Source organism: Nicotiana tabacum, chromosome 12 (assembly GCF_000715075.1).
Source record: "Nicotiana tabacum cultivar K326 chromosome 12, ASM71507v2, whole genome shotgun sequence".
NCBI classification, from domain to species: Eukaryota; Viridiplantae; Streptophyta; class Magnoliopsida; order Solanales; family Solanaceae; genus Nicotiana; species Nicotiana tabacum.
The window spans coordinates 72,250,131-72,266,997 of NC_134091.1; the positions used below are offsets into that span (position 1 = coordinate 72,250,131).

The 16,867-nt window shown below is 38.5% G+C and overlaps 1 non-coding gene across 1 annotated transcript; it reads left to right on the forward strand.

Moving 5' to 3' along the window:
* Positions 1-14,378: 14,378 nt before the first annotated feature.
* Positions 14,379-14,485, forward strand: LOC142167637 (small nucleolar RNA R71). The gene has a single exon (XR_012697727.1). It is a non-coding gene; the product is annotated as a small nucleolar RNA R71 (small nucleolar RNA).
* The last annotated feature ends 2,382 nt before the right edge of the window (positions 14,486-16,867 follow it).

The following is a 16,867-nucleotide window of genomic DNA, read 5'->3' on the forward strand; positions in this document are numbered from 1 at the left end:
TCGGATACTACCTCAAATGGAATACATAATGGTCAACACCAGATAACATATCACGTCTCAAATCAAGAAGAATCACGGGTACACTGATTTCTTATCAAATATTATGCATGAATCAGTCGAGGCGAGCGGCACAATCCCATAAGAGTGTTTCATAGAACCTCCGAGGCGAACGGCCCAATCCCATAAGAGTGTGTTACAATATCCTGTCAAGGTGAACGGCCCGATCCCATAAGAGTGTGATACGGGATACTGCCGAGGTGAATGGTCGTATCCCATAAGAATTTATACATCATACTGCCGAGGCAAATGGTCTGATCCCATAATACTGCTGAGGCATTCAGCCCGATCCCATTAGAATATAAAACTTTTACAGGTCCATGACCCCACTCACGAATATACGTGTGAGTTATGAAATTTAAGAAAAATTTTCGATGAATACGCACAATGCGGGAGAAATCCGTAAGGGAAGTACAATTTCTACGGCTAATCAAGTAGCTCGACAAGTATCTAAAATAGCAAGTCAATTACTCTACGCGAGTCTAGTCTCAGGTCATAATGCGAATTAAATCATTTAAAGAGACAAGAATAACTCAAATAGTAAAACTAAAGTATGGCGTGAGTCTAAGTCTACCTGGACATAATCAGAAATTCTAGCATATACATGGACACTCATGACCTCATACGTGTGTAGCTCTCATAACATGTAGCACATAACAAATATAACACATATGGGGTAATTTCCCCCTCAAAAGGTTAGATAGGAGACTTACCTCGCTCTGAAATCTGATAACCAGCTCCAACGCCTCTCTAACTCCTCAAACCGATGCCAAGCGATACGAAACTAATTAAACAACGTGCAAACATACTCCAATACTCGTAATTTAATAATTTATAACAAATTTCCAACTCCACTCAAAAAGTCAACATAGTCAACCCTAGGACCCACGCGCCCGGATTCCGAACATTTTTGAAAATACATATTACCTATAGCACCACGAACTAAAATATATAATTTATTCTTAACTCCATATCAAATTTCGGGGTCAAAATCCAAGATTACCATTTCTAGGTTTTTCTGCAAAAATCCCAAAATTTGCACATATTTTCATGTTTAAATCCATATATAAACCATGTATTTATTTTGAGTAGTAAAAAAAGGCCGTGGAGAGAGAAGCTCTGGTGAAAAAGAGACGATAAGTGATTCTGTGTGTGAGAGCTTCCATGGCCGCTATGGCCGGCGGCCAGCCCTCGAGTCTGGCTGGTCTGCATTCCCCCACTCTCGCCCCAACAAATACTACCACAAATAACACTACCAAACCACTAGATTACAGTAACATTCTAAAGCCAGCAGCAATCAATAGCTCCATGCGCGTAAAGGCGACTACTGTTGAACCCATACCATTCAAACGAGTTACCTTTCTCAATGGACAACCCATGATCAAATTCACTGAAGCAGAGGTGGACCGTATGAATGTGCTTGAGGGATTACAATATGCAGTTATAGGAAAATTCTCTTATGGCTGGCCAGATTTGAATGAACTTCGTCACATTATTCCAACACAATATGGTATTAAAGGTGAGTGTAATATTGGATTGCTTTGTGACAGACACGTTCTAATTATGTTAACATTATGGCAAGATTTTATAGACTTCACGTCCAAGAATGCATATTATTTCAAGGCTAAGGATGGGTATGAATATCAATTACGACCTTTAATATATGATGCAAAGTTCAAGGCGGGTGAAGAAATTCCTATGGCCATGGCGTGGATATCCTTTCCAAAGTTGTTACTTACATATTTTGTGAAAAAATGTCTCTTTTATTTAGCTACTACATTGGGAAAACCATTGCACCTTGACATGGCTACTATATATAAAACAAGACATAGTTGTGCTAGGGTAAAGGTGCTTGTAGACTTGTTAGCTGAATTACCCAAAAAAGTTCGTATGGATATAGAGAATGAAGCCACTGGGGAAGTGAGGACGGAATGAGTAAAAATTCAATATGATTTTGTCCCTAAATATTGTAAACAATACAAGCTACAAGGACATGATGAATTTGAGTGTTAGAGGCTACACCCTGAATTATTGGACCAGAATGATAAGGCAAAGTAACATTTTCAAAGTGAAGAAGGTGGTGAGCAAGGTAGAGGAAGGAAGAACAATGTTGATCAACCATTAAAAATTTTATCAAGTGTGAAGGTAGTTGGTAATGTGGGTGAACAGTGGAAGGAGGTTAGAGACACTCGTGTGAAGAATGGAGGGTAAACAAATTGAAGGAAATGGCAATTCTGGCCAGGAAATTGATCCACTTGGTACAAGTGAGAAAGAGATAGTTCCAGCCACCAAAGACCTGGCTCAAAAGGGTCAATGTGAGGGTGTGATATCCTAGCAACTACAAGTGTCCAACAGGTTTGCTGCTTTGGAAGTACATGATGATGAAAATGAAGGTAATAACCAATTGATTGTAGTGGAGGATAATGAAGTGCATCGCAGCCCTAGACCAAGTCCTAGCAAAGCTGGGAAAAGATTAAATCTGGCATCTCCAATGTACAAACTAACCTCACCTGGGAATGGGATCTCCAAAAATGGTAATAAATCAATTACAAGTGACAAGGAAAAAGAACAAGTGCAGTTGAGGGAGTCCACAACTCAATGGGTTAATCGCACTTTTGGAGACAACAAGGTGACAACTAACCAATCATGTGAGGAAATCCCTTCACAATCACTAGATACCAACGAATTTGCTGAGCAGATGAAGATTAGTGAACATATTAAATTTACTGGGGGAAGACTATGGTGTGATCAAATGGAAGAAGATTCAGAAGAGGGTGAATTTCATGAGGACAAAGAGGATTCTGAAACACAAACTACTAATGACCTAATTCAGAACCATAACCATAGTAACAGACTCCATGCTACAGTAATCGTTAAGGGAACTTCAGCTAATATTACTACACCTAATGCTAAGCAGATTAATCCAGTTGGAAGGCCAGATAATGAGCAAGGTATTGGGGATAATAATGCCAGGGCAATACAAATGGGTAGTGAATTGAATAAGGAAGATGGAGTGATGCAAGTGTCTTTGACTTCTGATCCTACTACGAAGGGATTAGGGCTCAAAGATAGAGATATCACGATGGATGAAAATAGTCCAATTATCAGCCCTGGGCAAGGAGAAGGACAATCAAGGTAAAAACCTGACTTCTGCAGCCAACATTAATCAAATGATGACACAAGATAAGAACGGTGAAGAAGAAGAGATTTTGGGAGCTAAAGAAAAACACATGGATGAAGAATCAACATGTCAGAATTTCATGAATGTAGCCAGGAGTGGAGATTTATAACCTAGGCATACGGAAAAGAGGAAGTCAGCAGGTAGAGGAAGAAGAAAGCAACCAAAATATATCCTTAGTATCCAGGCAGTGGGGGTTCAAACAAGAAGGACGGTGTCTAAATCCATAAATTAGCTATGAATTCTATTATATGGAATACTAGATCAGTTAACACGAAGAGAGATTTTTAAAGGCTCATCACAATGCATAGGCAGTACCATTTTTAGTTTATTGACTTGATGGAACCGATGCAGCAAGCTCAAAAATTAGAGAGATATAGGAGGAGGATTGGTTTTGCTCAGGCTATGGGTAATGTCTCGAACAAAATCTGGGCTTTTTTTGATGAGAAATTCGATGTCACAGTCTTATTTGATATGGAACAACAGCTAACTATGAAGTTATTTGATACTGCAAAAAACAAGGAATTCATTCTTACCCTTGTTTATGCTAAGTGTGATCATATTGAGAGAATTGAGCTTTGGGATACACTCTATTCACTGGCTAGTGATATTTCTATTCCTTGGTTCGTCGGGGGAGATTTCAATGTTATTTTGGATGAAGAAGAGAAGTTTGGAGGACTGCCAGTCTCTTTAAATGAAGTTGACAACTTTAGACATTGTATCAACACTTGTAACGTATTCGATCTAGGCTTTAAAGGCAACATATATACTTGGTGGAATAGAAGAGCGGAGGAGGATTGCATTTTCAAACGTTTGGATAGATGTTTAGCCAATTTGGAATGTCAACAAATGTGGCCAGGTCTGGAGATAACACATCTATCCAAAATTGGATCAGATCATAGTCCATTGTTGATTACATGTAATCCAGATGTTGTACCAATCAAGAAGTCATTTAGGTTCCTAAATTTCTAGATTAGACATGATACATTTCAAGTAGTGGTTAAGGATAACTGGGCAGCAGACTTTCAGGCAAATCCATTCGTGGTATTTAATTACAAAATGAAAAGGCTCAAGAAAGCTTTATCCACATGGATCAAGGCGACGTATGGAGTTTTGTGAGAGGTTCATTGGATTGGTCTTTGGTATTATCTCCAACAATTGGTACTCAGTTCTCATCAATGGCCAACCCTATGGTTTTTTTAAATCAACTAGAGGGGTGAAACAAGGTGATCCACTCTCACCTTCCCTATTTATTTTGGTAGTTGAGGCTCTCTCTAGAGGATTGAATGCTCTTCATTTGAATCTATACTTTTGTGGATTTGGCTTGCCAAAATGGAGTCCCAAGATCAATCATTTGGCATATGCAGAAGACACCATCATATTCTCATCTTCAGATGCAACATCATTGCAATTAATAATGGAAGTGTTGGTAGCTTATGAGGCAGCATCTAGACAGTTGATAAATAAGGGTAAATCAGCAGTATATATGCACCATTTGAACAGTGAGGTGGTGTTTAGAAAGGTAAAACGAGTCACTGGAATTGGTCGACAAGAGTTTTCTTTCACCTACTTGGGATGTCCAATTTTTTATGCTAGAAGGAGAATGTCTTATTATCAAGGACTAATCAATAAAATTCTTGATAAATTATAATCTTGGAAAGGCAAACTTTTATCTATTGGAGGAAGAGTTGTTTGATTGGTCATGTGTTGCAAAGTATGCCGACTCACTTATTAGCTGTCGTTAATCCACCTGCATTTGTTATCAATAAATTACACAAACTTTTTGTTAGGGTTTTTTGGTTTAATTATATGGATACAAGGGGAAGACATTGGTCATCTTGGGACACTCTATGCTTGCCATATGAGGAAAGGGGAGTAGGTTTTAGGTCTCTTCATGATGTATCCAAAGCTATATTTTGTAAGCTTTGGTGGAACTTTCGAACAAAACCTACTTTATGGAGCTCTTTTATGAGTCAGAAGTACCGCAAAAAATTGAATGCAATGGTAGTAGCATGGAGAAATATATCACATGTTTGGAGAAAAATGCTTGAATGTAGGGAGTTGGTTGAGCATCAAATTCTGTGGCAAATACAAATGGGATCTTCACTATTTTGGTTTGATAATTGGACAGGCTTGGGTGCACTCCATTTTGTTACTCCTCCCGACCTTTATTGTGATGAAGAGGTTCGTAATGTAAAGGATATAATCCATGAAAATGGCTGGGATGTGGATAAAATTATGGAGATTCTACCTGAAGAAGTAGCATTACATATTCTGGAAAACATAAATCCTCCAGTGCATTGTGAGGAGCTAGATATTCCGTATTGGATGCTAGATAATAAGGGGGATTTTAGTGTGAAATCTGCATGGGAATATCTTAGAAGAAGAGAGGATCCTAATATTATATACAAGAATATGTGGGTTAAAGGACTTCCCTTCAAGATCTCTTTCTTCATGTGGAAAGTATGGAAAGGAAAACTATCATTGGATGATACACTTAGACGATGGGGTTACTTCATTCCTTCAAAGTGTTGGTGTTGTGCCAATCCGGATGAGGAATCTAGAGAATATGTTTTCTTCAAGTCATATGCAGCTAGAAGAGTATGGCGTTATTTTTTCTCCTTTGCGGGAGTGTCAATACACGCTCTAACTTTGTATCAAGCAGTGGTGAAGTGTTGGACATTTGAGGTAATACCTAGACTAAAGCCTATCTTCCAAGCATTACCTTGTATAATTGTGTGGGAGTTATGAAAAAGGAGAAATAGCTACAAATATGGAGATGTTGTGTCGATTAGTAGGGTTATATATCAAGTATCCAACACCATTCAATCACTTGTCAAGTTCAAAAAGACTGGATTGCAAAATGTACCATCAAGATGGCCGGATCTGTTACACATGATGGAAAATTACACTCCTAAGTTGAAGGTGAATAAGGTGCTCTGGGAGATGCTTAGTGAGGAGTAGATAAAAGTTAACATGGACGGAACATCAAGGGGAATTCCGGGCAGAATTTCTATAGGATTTTGCTTAAGAAATGAGCTTGGAGATGTGATATATGCATGTGGAAAGGAAGTGCATGAGACAACAAATACAGTAGCTGAGGCTTTGGCAGTGCTGGAGGCATTAAGGTATTGTAGACTTCACCATACTAATATCATTTGTTTATAGACTAATTCAATGATGATTAAGAATGTTATTGTGGACAACTAGAAGCCACCTTGGGCGATAGTAATGTATGTGGAGGAAATAAAGCAGATCTTGGAAGCATATAATACAAAGATGACGCACATATTTAGGGAAGGGAATAGATTGGCAGATCATCTTGCCAATTATGCACTTGATTTTGGTCCAATTAAATGTGTGAGTTTTGCACAACTGGATGTGAGAGGGAAAGGAATTGTTAACGACGACAAGCTCCAATGTCCATATTTAAGAATAAGAGTATCCAGGAATTAGGAGATAAGGAGGAAAGGAGAATAAAGATGATGGAGGAGATAAGAGACAATATATATACTCATCATGTTCGAGTCTCTATGGAGGAGAACATGATAGGGTTATTTTTAACTAACTTTGTGTTCTGTTTGGTGGTATTAATACTTTGCACTCATTCCATTGAAGGGGAAGCAAGTGTATTCATAAGCATAGAAGCTAGGATACCTGGGCATGTGTCAACACTGCCCAGCTTTGCTATGGACAAAGGCAAAGGATATAGTTGTTGCTTACAAACGAGATGCAACCAATACCTCCTAGCTTTGGGATACATATCAAAAGCAGGTATGAATTGCACCAACCAGCTCATGATGACAGAAATAAGATACAAGATGTAAGCAAGGAACATGAAAATCAATATAAGACACTGGTTTTGGACGCAAAAAGACGGGAACATTGAACACCCAAAGGAAGAAATTCCAGGTGAACTGGAGGACATACTGGAAACTAGTAATTGTTTGATCAAGGAATAATAGGCACAAGCATGGAATGCACTAGGAGAGTGGAGCAGTATTATAAAATTGCTCTTTCAACACATTCTAAGGAAAAGGCAGGTATGTTTTCAATTGAGATCGAAAGCCCCCCCATCAAATTTGAATATTATATACATTGAGGAACACACATATTATGGGACACTTTTATGGAATAATGGAAATAATGCTGGAAACGAATTATGCACAATGGCACGAGCTGGTTGGGAATGAGAAAAGGGCAGGAAAAAAATATAACAGCCAGTACTGATGCAACAACGACAAGGCAAGGAAAGCATTTACAACTGGAAAACTGAAGTGATACGTGGAGCTTTTAATGGATTACTGGGACTTCATGTTTATGCAAAACCACAGCAGCAGGAGATAGAAGAATGATGCAGCAACTTGGACTTAATCTAGAAAGTGGCACATTCCATTCCATTTATGAAAGCCAATCATCTACACATGAATCATGGAATCAACCAAAAGTTTCAACAACAACGTGATATAGAACTAGAGGCAGCAACAATAGGATCGCAAATGCAACACAAATATGGCCAACTCCACAATATACGCATGTCACATATAGCCACCAAGGGCGAAAGAACTTTTTGGCTATTTTTTAAAATGTTTAGGCATATTTCCATTAGACTACATCATATACTATCATCGGTGGGTAGATTACTCAACGTTGATAATAGGATTTATGTTACTTTCATATTTTACTCCCTATAATTTTGTAAGACATTAAACATTCTGTTTTTTTTATGTTATTTATATATAAAAACTAGCCCTAGGCACCTAGCCTAGTGGTTTTGCTAAAAAACAATCATGTATACTTACAACAAGTGGGAATCACTTATCTCATGATAGATGATAAAAATGGCACTCCAAAATCACCCCCAAGGTTGGATCCAATGAGAAAAATGAGATGAAATGAATCAAACCCGATTTTTTAGAAGTATGCTGCCCAGCGACCCTTCTTCGCTATCGCGAAAAATAGCTCGCGATCGCGAAAGCCAATGTAATGACCCGACCGTTCGTTTTGAGCAATTGCATTCCGTTCAGCTATTTGAAGTCTTGAGTAGCTTCGTATGATGTGTTATGACTTGTGTGAATCTCCGGTTTTAGTTTTCAGGTGATTCAAAATTGATTTAGAAGAATGATTCTCAACTAGGAAGCTTTAAGTTGGAAGAGTTGACCAAATTTGAATTTTGAGTATTTGACCTCGGATCGAAGTTTTGATGGTTCCATTAGGTCCATATGATAATTTTGGACTTGGGCGTATGCCCGGATGTGCATTTGGATATTTCTAGAAGGTTTCGGCACTATTTGGCGAAAGTTAGAAATTTGAAGGTTTGGAAAGTTTCTAAGTTTGATCGAGAGATGACTTTGATGATATGTCGTTCGGATTTTGATTTCGGGAATTGTAATAGCTTTGTTATGTCATTTGAGACTTGTATACAAAATTTGAGTTCATCCCGAGTTGATTTGATATGGTTCGACATGAGATTTGGAAGTTAAAAGTTCATTAAGTTCGATTTGAGGTGCGATTCGTTGCTTTGATGTTGTTACGGGTGATTTGAGGCCGAGTAGGTACGTGTTATGTTTTTGGGAGTTGTTAGTATGTTTGGACAGGATCCCGAGTGGCTCGTACATGTTTCGAATTGATTTCGGACCATTTTTCTTCATATTTTCAATGCTGATGTCTGATGCCTCAATTGTTCTTCGCGATCGCGAAGATGAAGATGCGATCACGTAAGGTAAAGTCTGGAGCTGGGAATTTTCTGCATCGCATTTGCGAGGAATCAAACATGTTCACATAGTTAAGGGAACTGGAGCAACCCGTTTGCGAAGGAAGAAACGTGGTCGCGTAGTGTTGAAACGGGACAACTGGAATTGGTGATTTCTCTTCGCATTCGCGTTGATTGTCCGCGTTCGGGTAGAGTTGGCATATGTGGGCATTGCGTTCGCATGAGGAGGCTCGCGAACGTGTAGGGTATTTCAGGGCAATGTATTTTTTTCTTCTTTGAGATCACGATGGTATTTTCGCGATCGCAATTCATAAATTCGTCAAGTATTTATAAGTACTCTATTTTCATAGATTTCGGACATTTTAGCATATTTTGAGCTATGGAGCTCGGATTGAGGCGATTATTTAGGCAATTTTTACCACATAGATTAGGGTAAGTATTTTACACTCGGTTTTTATTATATTTCGTGAATCTATATTCATTTTTGGCATTTGATTAATGATTTCAAAAGAGAAATTTAGGGTTTTTGTCTAAATTTCTCTAAAGTGGATTTTTGAGTTTTGAACATCGATGCGGAGTCGGATTTGGATGAAATTAGTATGGTTGGACTTGAATTGAATGGGTTTTTGAATTTTGGGAGTTTTGTCAGGTTCTGAGGTGCGGGCCCGGGTTTGACTTTTTGGTTGACTTTGTGACGAGCGCAAAACACACACTTAAAGTTTGCTCGCTAATCAAATATAGTATAGTATAATATCGTATCCACAGGGATTGGATTTAAACAGTATTCTCGTATTTTCTAGATTGGTTGCTATCCAAGATGATCAACAGTTGAGATTTATAAGATGTCTAACTAAAATTAACTAAGAATCTAAAGCTATTGACTAATGACAATCGAAATAAGAAATAAGCAAAGAAGGTTATCAATGAGAGAAGATAGGGTTTTGATAGGATAGGTGCAAAATAATTGTTTGGGATCTAACTCTAGATAATTCACTTCTAATGCTCAAGTGAGTCTCTTGAATTCACTCAATTATTACTTCAAACGTTCAGCAAAAACTCCTCTCTCGATTAAGTCTTAACCTCACAAGATGAACCAATTTAAGCACGTGAAGATATGCAAGAATGTGTAATGGATTGGTCTTTAGGAAAACTTCTTTCAATTATTCTCCTAACTATGTTTAATCAATGATTCAACTGGCCTCCTTTGATTACTTAGAAGAATCTATGAAATCAACCAACAATATAATGCAAAGATATCACAAGTTATGCCTCTCTCGATTACATGAACAAGTGACTATATATGCAATAATTAATCCATCCAAAAATGATTCAATACATAAAACTAGAGTTATAATCAACAAACAATCATCAATATACAAGATCCATCAACCCCTAAATGGAACTACTCCATAGATATGGAGGAATTCATCACAAATAAAATTAAAGTATAGGAAAACATAAATTCAATCCAAACTCAGGTCTTGAGTGAAGAAGGAATGATGAAATCCTTGTTCTTGTGTTCTTCCAACTCCTCCTTAGCCTCCTTAGGTCTACAGTATGTCAAAAGTTTAGAAAATAACGTTTTTCCATATATTTATACCAAGTAGGGTCGGGCCCAGACGAAATCACCCCTTTCCTAGCCGAAATAGGATTTTCACTCTGTAAACATTGCACAGGCGCTCCACATGGGGCGACGTGTCATGTGGGGAATTAGTGGGGAAATCAAGAGAGCTCAACAATTCATCAGAAGCAAAAATACACTGTTGCGGCACCCCACGCACCGCCCCATGCGCCGCAGTAGCGCAAATTTCTCAGAGTACGGCTCCAAACTTGATTTTTGACGTCCAGACTTGGTCCTCGACCCCCGAACATGATCCCGGCTTAATCCCTTGGGATTTTACTCAGACTTCAAAGCTACAAATAGCTCGACTTAGCTCCACAATATCTACATAACTCGGAATCACTCCTATAAGGCATAAAACACACAATAAGTGCAAAACACTACGAATCAAAGCTCTAAGACAAATAAAGTGCAGTGAATTAGAGTGCAATAAGTGAATAAAATACGATATTATAGCCTACCATCAACACCTCACACTTAAACCATTGTTAGTCCTCGAGCAATCAAACTACACTTCATATAGACACGACCTTTTTCAACAACTCTCATAACTCATCATACCAAGAATATTTAAAACAGATTAAGCACAATACCGTAACATCCTCGCCTCAAGATTTGACTCAAAAGCACCATGCATTTTTCACAACCCGCTCACTTACTCTAACACAGAGGTCAACGACATTACCTTTCCTTCATGAATCAAGTTCCCTCACACAGCAATAGAGAGTAGTTCCACATACAATAAAATTTAAGAACGATTAGGAACTCAAGATTGAAAGAATTCACTCACTCTCAGAAGTACATTCATATGCCACAAAAGACGTACCATAGGCTTTCCCATAGTGTACGACTCTACTAATTGAGCTCATTCAGTCAAGGATCAAGTACGACTTTAATTGGTTGTAATGTAGGCTATGGGCGGGTAGGATACATTTAGATATAAAAGTGACTACACCTCCCTAAGCATTTCAATACATACAATTAACCGTTCAACACCTCACACTTATGTCAAACCATAACTCCACTTTCACATCAATATACATTAACTCCCTACTTCTTTAAGCACAAATACATCAAAAGTCACCACTATCAAGGAATATTTTTTCACAATCATACACTTATTTTCTTTTCCTTTCTTTTTCAATTCAGTGGCTCTTATGTTTTCAAAATAGTGCACATTTCTCCTTAGTTCAATAGTTCCACTCAAAAGACAAACCAACCACCCCACACTTCAACTTTTGCAAAGTTCATGACAAATTCAAGTTCTCACGAGAGGTAAAAGGTTCAAATAGATGGTCAATTTAATCAAATGGGTAAGGCTTATAATGTAGTTTCCAAAGAAATAGGATTACATTCTCAATAGGGTTAACTACGACACGTAACAATTAGGTGGGTAAAAGCATATATCTGGCTCAACAAAGAAATACCTATATCACTTCCAAAATTGAATATAACTACTATTTCGCTTTGCAAACACACGGGGCAAGTTCTATACATCAACTGCAATGCATATAATAACACAAGACCTCACACACACATGGCACATAACTCACTCAGGATTGGACTATCGAGACACTCTAGTCAAAGCAGTTAAGCAAAGTTAAGATCATCCAATTTAAGGTACTTATACAAGAGTCAAAACCTGAGCATGAGCGTCACAACTAAAGCAATTGCTATTCTCAAGGTATAATAAAGTCATGAGATATTGCCTTCAATTCAAATCACATCACAAGGTTTCGTACTCCTAAATAAAATAAAAACTAACTACACCCGGTTCAAACAAAACCCTTGGATAAGAACCGCGGCATAAAGAAAAACCAAGGGGGAACTTGTTACATTACCTAACAAAAGAAAATCTTTCTGTCTTTTTCTTTTGACTTTAATCGCTCAAGAAACTTGTCGATGATATCCATCGTCAGGAAAAATCGAAAATTTTAAAAAAATTCAATTTTTTCTATCTCCAACTACTACAACTAACAAAAAAGAAAACTAATATACATACATACATACAAATATCCCCCACCCCACACTTTAAGTTGTGGTATGTCCCCATGGCACACAATTAAAAAGAATAAGGTAAAAGAAACTTCCTTGAACATCTAGTCGGGGTCTTAGTCGTAGTTGGGCTCCATTCCTCGTGCCTGAACTATTGCACACATCCATGCAGACAGCTTCTTCTTAGCCTTTTTGGGGTACACCCCACACTTATCTTTCTCGCTCGCTGCAGCCTTCTCTTTGGAGCCCTTCACTTTCCACTCAACACTTGCAGCTGGTTTTCCTTTTTGCACCCCCTTTTCTACATCCATCTTGAAAGTCACAGTCTGCTCACCCACTCTAAGCATGAGTTTTCTCTCATGTATATCTAATATCGCTCTACCCATCGCTAAGAATGGTCTTCCTAGGATGAGGGGGACCTCCTTGTTTTCCTCCATATTCACCACTATAAAATCCACAGGAAATACGAACTTATCCACCTGAACTAACACATCTTCCACTATCCCCTCGAGTATTAAAGTCGTTTGGTCTGGCAGCTGCAATGATATTGGTGCAGACCTTATCTCTCCAATCTCCTTCTCCTGTTTCCTATAAATAGATAGAGGCATTAAATTAATTAAGGCACCGGAATCACATAAAGACTTATCAAAATTAATAGTTCCTAAAGAGCAAGATATAGTAAAACTCCCTGGATCTCCACACTTTTGTGAGAGTTTATTTTGCAATATCGCACTGCAATGTTCTATGAGCTTGACCACTGAGGTCTCCTCTACTTTCCTCTTCTTCGTAAGGATCTCTTTCAAGAATTTAGCATAAGAAGGCATTTGTGAGAGCACTTCTGTGAATGGTAAGTTTACATGAACCTGTTTCAGCACATCCAGAAATCTCTCAAACTGCTTCTCCAGCTTTTATCTACATAGCTTCTAAGGGAAAGGTAGCGCAGGCATATGCTTGCTCTCCTCATGTTCCTCCCTTCTCGATTTTTCTTCCTTCTTCTTTTTCTTAGCTTTCATCGGACCTTTCTTCTTCTTGTCATCATCACTTTTCAGTTGCTCCCCGCTTTCTTTTTCATGTCTCATATCTTGTTCGATTAGGTGGGATCTTTCAACACTTGCCCACTTCTCAAGGTTACAACATTCACTTTTTCTTTGGGATTTCTTTCAGTATCAGCAGGGAGAGTGCCTAGAACCCTCTCAGATAATATTGTTGCCATTTGTCCCACTTGCTTCTCTAAATTTCAAATTGCTGCCCTTTGTACTTCAAATCTTTCATCAGTTTTCACAATGAAGGCCTTCATGAGATCTTCCAGACCAGGATGATTGGGCTGTTGAGGCTGAAACTGCTGCCTCGGCTGATTCATAAAACCAGAAGCTCCTTGTCCTTGAAATCTAGGGTTGTTTTGTTTTCATGCATTAGTGGTACCCATCGCATTAAAATTATAATTTCCCACAGCATTCACTTCCTCAGTTGAGGCTTGACACTTATGAGTAGGGTGTCCTCTTCCACATATATCACAGGTTGCATGAGGCTCACTTTGTATCGAGGCTAAGGACATCTTTCATATTTCTTTAGCCATAGCATCAAGTTGTACCTGTACAAATTTATTAGCATCAACCTGGTGAACATCAGTTGATCTTCTTCTTTCAGCACTCTCCGAGGGCCACTGATTAGCATCTTCAGATAACTTATCAATAATTGTAACTATCTCCTATGGAGTCTTCTTCATCAAAGGGCCTTCGGCTGCGTTGCCCAATATTCTACGTGAGGCCGGTGTCAATCCATCCCAAAAGTCATGGAGTTGCATCCAAAGTTCAATTCCACTATGTTGACACTTTCTAACAATCTCCTTAAACCTCTCCCATGCTTCAAAAACAGTTTCAATCTCTTTCTGGCAGAAGTTATGGATTTCTCTTCTAAACTTGTCGTTTTAGCTTATGAGAAATATTTATCAAGTAATTTTCTGGTCATCTCCTCCCATGTTCTAATCGATCTTATGGGCAAGCTTCGAAGCCACTGCTTTGCATCATCTTTAAGTGGAAAGGGGAATGCCCTTAATTACACTGCATCTTGTGACAACACCATTGTATTGAAAAGTGTTCATAATCTCTTTGAAGTCCATTTGATCTGTGTTTGGATCTTCGTTCATCTTTCCTCTAAAAACACAGCAATTCTGAATGGTCTAAAGTAACCCTTGCATCAACTCAAAATTGTTAGGTGTAATTGGAGGTGGTCTAACACTTGATAAGCCTTGATTGCATACCAGTCTAGCATAATCATCCAATGATCTCCCAGGCATGGGAGCAATATTTCTAAACTGGTCTGTAGCCAAGGGTTGATTTTGAGCAATTCTCTGACCCCTCTCTTCTTCATAGATAATCTGTGCATCTCTAATAGTTGCTTGCTCACGATCCCGTGCAGTTGTTTCTCGTAGTTGGGATGCCTCTCTTGCAGCCAAATCTACATTATCATCACCATTTCCAACCATAATTTATTTGATTGAGGATTGCCCAACCTTTTCTAATGTCTCAGTGAAATTTCTTTCCTTCCTCAGCTGTCGTAGTTGCTTTTCTATCTTTGGCTTGTAAGGTAGCACTTCTTTCGCAGAAGATCGAGTCATGCACTAATCTTAACATAAAAGGGGACCACTAAAATAAAAGGAAAAAAATTCCTGAATTAGCACTACAAACTATTTCAAAAACTATTAGATGCCAATCCCCGGCAACGGCACCAAAATTTAATGAGCTCAAAACACACACTTAAATTCTGCTCGCTAATCAAATATAGTATAGTATAATATTGTATCCATAGGAATTGAATTTAAATAGTATTCTTGTAGTTTCTAGCTTGGTTGCTATCCAAGATGATCAACAGTTGAGATTTATAAGATGTCTAACTAAAATTAACTAAGAATCTAAAGTTATTGGCTACTGACAATCGAAATAAGGAATAAGCAAAAAAGGTTATCAATGGGAGAAGATAGGGTTTTGATAGGATATTTGCAAGATAATTATTCGGGATCTAACTCTAGATAATTCACTTCTAATGTTCAAGTGAGTCTCTCGAATTCACTCAAAACGTTCAGCAAAAATGCCTCTCTCGATAATGTCTTAACCTCACAAGATGAACCAATTTAAGCACGTGAAGATATGCAAGAATGTGTAATGGATTGGTCTTTAGGAAAACCTCTTTCGATTATTGTCCTAACTAGGTTTAATCAATAATTCAACTAGCCTCTTCCGATTACCTAGAAGAATCTATGAACTCAACCAACAATATACTGCAAAGATATCACAAGTTATGCCTCTCTCGATTACATGAACAGGTGACTATAGATGCAATAATTAATACATCCAAAAATGATTTAATACATAAAACTAGAGTTATAATCCACAAACAATCATCAATACACTAAATCTATCAAACCCTAAATGGAACTACTCCATAGATATGGAAGAATTCATCACAAATAAAATTAAAGTATAGAAAAACATAAATTCAATTCAAACTCAGGTCTTGAGTGAGGAAAGAATGATGAAATCCTTGTGCTTGTGTTATTCCAACTCCTCCTTAGCCTCCTTAGGTCCAAAGTATGTCAAAAGTCCAGAAAATAACATTTTTCCATGTATTTATACCAAGTAGGGTCGGGCCTAGACGAAATCACCCATTTCCTAGTCGAAATGGGATTTTCACTCTGTAAAAATTGCACAGACGTGCCGCATGGGGCGACACGCCATGCAGGGCATTAGTGAGGAAATCCAGAGAGCTCAACAATTCATCAGGCAGCAAAAATACATTGTTGCGGCGCCCCACGCGCCGCAGTAGTGCAAATTTCTTAAGGTACGGCTCCAAACTTGATTTCTGACGTCCAGACTTGGTCCTCTGTAAGGCCCCATAACATTTCACCTAGAACCTGGGGTTTTGTGCTTTGGGGAGTTGAAGAAAATTTTTGGTAGAGCAGGGCATTTTTCCGATCCACTATGCGGCCGCAGAATCACTCTGCAGGCCACAGATCCGCCACAGACTGAAGCAGAGAAATGGCCCATTTTTGGAGGTTGTTTTGCGGTCCATTATGCGGCTGCATAACCATTTCGTGGGCTGCACAATCCATCGCAAACCCAACATGAAGATTTACGGAGGGGAGTTCTGCGGCGCATTATGCGACCGCAGATTTGACCCGAACAACCAAATTCTTAACATCACTTCTGCGGCCCATTTTGTGGACCACATATCCATTCTGCGGTCCACTATGTGACCCAGAGCTGTGTTTGGAGGGTCCATTTTCTGGTTTTTATAACCCGGCCCT